Raw genomic sequence first — 4692 nt, forward strand, 5'->3', positions numbered from 1 at the left:
CTGAGTGAACAGGACCCTGCCTGGCGTTCAGAAGGTGCATATTCAGAGAGCAAGGAAGAGGGAAAGGAAGGGGAAGGGCCATGTCAGGAATCCTGCCTCCATCCCCAAGCAAGAGGAGACCAGATGGAAAGGAGGGAGTGAGAGATGCAGGACCGTCTCCTGGGAAAGCACAGGACACCCGTGGTCATTGTCTCCGGTCACGAGCTGCTGAGTGATCGGCCTGTTCTAGGCTTTGAGTCTCTGTCTACCCATGGATAAGCCACTGGAGGCTGCCTTCTGGATCCACTGTGAAGGCTGGAATTAGTTATATGCTGACATTAATTCAAGGATGGCAAAACCAAAACAAAACACAACGAAAGCCTTTACACAGTGGAATTTATTAGTGCTACAAAGTTCTACTGCTGGGGGCTGGGTAGTGGCACACCAAGGTTAAGCTCACATGGTACAAAGCGCAAGGACCCACACAAGGATCCTGGTTCGAGTCCCCGGCTCCCCACCTGCAGGGATGTTTGCTTCACAAGCTCAGTGTAAGAACACAGGATTTGTATAGCCTGAGGTTCCGGATTCAATCCAAGACAGAGTAGAGTGGTAGTACTCTGTGCTCTCTCTCTCTCTGTCCCAGAAAAAAAAAGTCTTAAAAAAGGTTTCATAAGAAAACAGCAGGAGTCGGGCAGTAGCACAGCGTAACCATTCAAGGACCGGCATAAGGATCCTGGTTCGAGCCCCTGGCTCCCCACTGGCAGGGGAGTCACTTCACAGGCGGTGAAGCAGGTCTGCAGGTGTCTTTCTCTCATTTTCTCTGTCTTCCCCTCCTCTCTCCATTTCTCTCTGTCCTATCCAACGATGACGACATCAATAATAACAACAATAATAACCACAACAATAAAGCAACAAGGGCAACAAAAGGGAAAATAAATAAATATTAAAAATAAAACAGGCAAAGGAGAACCAGGTAACTCTTTGAGTCTGAGCACGATGACACCATGACACCACCTCTGGGGAGAATGGCCTGGCTACGGGGAACCAGCGCTTCCTGTGAAGTGCACAGTCAGTCACAAGAATGCACAAGGCTCATCAATAGCGGGAAATCTCCACCTGCCCCAGGGCTCAGCCCTCACTGGCTCCCATTTCAACACCAGCAGATGAGACTGTCTTTTGTTTATCTGTGTCCTGACATATGGTGGTGGCGGTGAGGTAAACTGATAAACAGCTCTTGAATGAGTGGACTGAGACAAGGTCACACAGCTCCCAACAGAAATGCAAGGGGGAAAAGGACACCAAATTCTTTCCTTTGTTGCTACTTTCTGTTTCTCCTCCTCATTTTTAGATTTTTTTTTTCCAAACCTTATTTAATTGATGGGATAGAGAGAAATTGAGAGGGAAAGATGATGGATAGATATGTAGAGACAAAGACACCTGCAGCACTGCTCTCTCTGCAGGGGGGGGGACTTGAACCCAGGTCCTTGCACATGGTGACATGTCCGCATTTAAGACAAACACCATTTCTCTAAGGACACTAGGGCAGAGGGAGGCTGACCCCAGCACAGCCCTGCTCTCCTGCTCTTGCTGCCCACCAGGGTTGGGTGAAGGTCACTTTTTAAAGCTTCCGCAGCTCACTGGTGACTGTGCTACCCTCCCTGGCTGTTTGCTCAAAGGTCAGAGAGTGTCAGCAATGCTCAAAGAGTAACTCTTGGACACAAGGAAGCCAAGGACTCTGGTGCATAATGAAATTATACTTACATGTCAACGACTGTACTGTAAAGCACTAACCCCAATAAAAAAAAAGAAAGAAAATGTAAAAAAGGAGTTTGATATTTATCCTAGAACCAGGTCATGGGCGAGAACAGAGCTAACAGATAAAGGAATATTCAAGCTCAGCAGCTTCTCAGGTGTTAACTGATTTTCCTCAGAGCCTGACTACCGTCACTGACCAGTTGCCTGCTGTCAGTCAGGAAATAGCCAGACACGCTTCAGAGATAACTTCTGGCGCTTGCTTTGTGTGTCACACTTCACCACCGGAATGCTGTCACGTTTCGCCTCCTTCCATCACTGCAGCAGTCCTATCAGGTGAGCAGGGCAGACATGTCACCACTGCGCAGACACGGAGCCAAGTTTCAGAGAGGCTTCGCGAACACAGAGGGTCAGGCTTGAGGCGGACAGGTAAGGGGGCAGTGAAGATGACGTGCTGTAAATGAGAGGCCCACCCTTCCCCCAGCGTTTCTGTCCGGTTAGGATGTATCCAAAAAGCAGAGTGGAGCGATGCTATTGACTGAAGAAGCCAGCCACAGTGAGATCATTTGTGAGTTATTGGTGTGGGCTCAGTGGGGTTACACAGAACTAGCAGCGGAGTCCTGTGGGGCTGACAGGGCAGACACACATCGGAGCCCTGCCTCTGTTCACTCATCTGGAGGCCATGTCCACGTCTGTGAAGACAGCACTAGAAAGCTTCCTTGAGGGACTGAGGTGGAACCTCAGTGACTTTTTTTGGGGGGAGCATATGTTTTGGAGGGAGACAGAGACAATATTAACATTTATTTTGATTATGTGGTCCACTGGTTTGTCCCATAAGCATTGTTAATTTTTAAATATTTATTTTTATTGGATAGAGAGAGAACTCAAGAGGGAAGGGGGAAACAGAGAGGGAGATACCTGTAGCACTCAGGAAGCTCCCTCCCCCACAGGTAGGCACCTGGGGCTTGAACCTGGGACCTTGTGCATGGTAACATGTGTACTCTACCAGGTGCATCACCCCCGCCTGCCCCCCCCCCCGCCAGATGCATCATTACAAGGTGATGTGGGACAGCTCCTCCAAGTAGACCTTTGTGTTGCCATGTGCCAGGCTGTGTTGAAATCCCAGCACCGCGGACAGAATGGGGCAGCTCCATAGGCTGTGGAGTGGCATTGTCTCTTTCTCTCTGAATAAAAATGGGAAACTTTGCTCCCAGAAGGCTGCTCAGTGGCACTGTGTAAGTGTGAGACCCCTGAGTTCACTCCTTTGCACAGCATTGGAGAAATAAAAGGCTCTGTCAGGACCTGGACCACCAGGTAGAGTGCAGTCCGGTCCCCAGTTCCACACGACAGAACCATGCACCAGGCTTCCTTTATGGTGGAGCAGTGCTGGGCTGACTCTTCTTTTCTCTCTGCGTTTCTATGTGAAATTAGGAGGAAAAATCACAAACAAGAAACCAGTCTACCTAGAGTGGTGGAATCATGCAGACACGAAGCCCAGGTGCCAGAAAAATACATCAACAAAATAAAAGGTCAGTTTTTTAAAAAAATAATTATTTATTTATTCCCTTTTTTTTGCCCTTGTTGTTTTATTGTTGTAGTTACTGTTGTTGTTATTGATGTCATCGTTGTTGGATAGGACAGAGAGAAATGGAGAGAGGAGGAAGACAGAGAGGGCGAGAAAAAGACAGACACCTGCAGACCTGCTTCACCACTTGTGAAGCGACTCCCCTGCAGGTGGGGAGCCTGGAGCTCGAACACAGATCCTTACGCCGGTCCCTGTGCCACGTGTGCTTAACCCACTGCGCTACCGCCCGACTCCCAAAAGGTCAGCTTTTTTTTTTTTTTTTTTAAAGAAACCTTTTATTTTTATTTAATAGAACAGAGAGAAGTTGAGAGGGGAAGTAGCGAGGGGGCAGAGAGAAAGACAGAATCTGCAGCCCTGCTTCACCACTCTGAGAAGCTTTCCCCCTGCAGGTGAGGACCAGGGAGTCGAACCTGGGTCCTTTTGCATAACAACCCATGTACTTGACCAAATGTGCCACCACCCGGCACCTGGCAGTCATTCCTTCCTTCTTCCTAAGTATAAATTGAAGTGGCAGGCAAGGAAAGAGCTCCACTGGTAGAGCACAGGACTTGCTTGCCTGAGGCTCCTGGTTTCATCCCAGGTGCCCAAAAGTACCAGAAGGGCGTGCTGGCTTCTCCTTCTCTCTGTCATCTGTGAAACTATCTCATCTGAAATAAAGTGAATGCTGAAAACGTATTATAATAAATCACTGACAGGGCAGGATTGGCCCCTCGCTATTCTTATACAGATGGCTCGAAATTCATTGACTGTAAGTCACTGGGGCCATCGGAGTGCTGGCCTTGCTCTGAAGCGAGCACGTCTTCCTGGAGCTCAAGTACTGGTTATCTAAACAGTAAAGGGCTAGGAGCCAAGATGGTTCTGAAGAAGCACTTAGTCCATAGGCTCGCACAACATGGTACAAGGTTCAGTTCATGTTCCAGGAAGGAAGCAGACCTTGGCTTTGAGTCTCGCTTTCCCACTGGGCTGAGCGAGGGGCCCTGGGACACTTGCCAATGCCCCTTTTGCCTCAGGCTGTGCCCTCGTTTCCAAGACAAAGGAGGAGAAAGAAGCCAGGCAGTGTGTCTGCGACTGCTGTGCCAGGCCCAAACCCAAGGCAACTGAGACCCTCCTTCAAAAAAGGGCAAGCCTGGGCTTTACCCAGACTGGCACAGCAGAGCAAAGGCAGTTTGAGGAGACAAGTCTCTGAGCCCCGAACTGCCATGTCTGAACTCAACAGGCAGGGACCTGCTCTAAATGCTTTTGATCCCAGCACTTCTCACTAGAATTCATCACTAGCATATTCTTCAAGCCTAAGAAGGGGGATATTTATTCATTTTACAGCTCAGTGACTTAAATGTCATTAACGATACAACAGCAGTAACTGCTGCAAAGCTGCA

This window comes from Erinaceus europaeus, chromosome 19 (genome assembly GCF_950295315.1).
Source record: "Erinaceus europaeus chromosome 19, mEriEur2.1, whole genome shotgun sequence".
NCBI classification, from domain to species: domain Eukaryota; kingdom Metazoa; phylum Chordata; class Mammalia; order Eulipotyphla; family Erinaceidae; genus Erinaceus; species Erinaceus europaeus.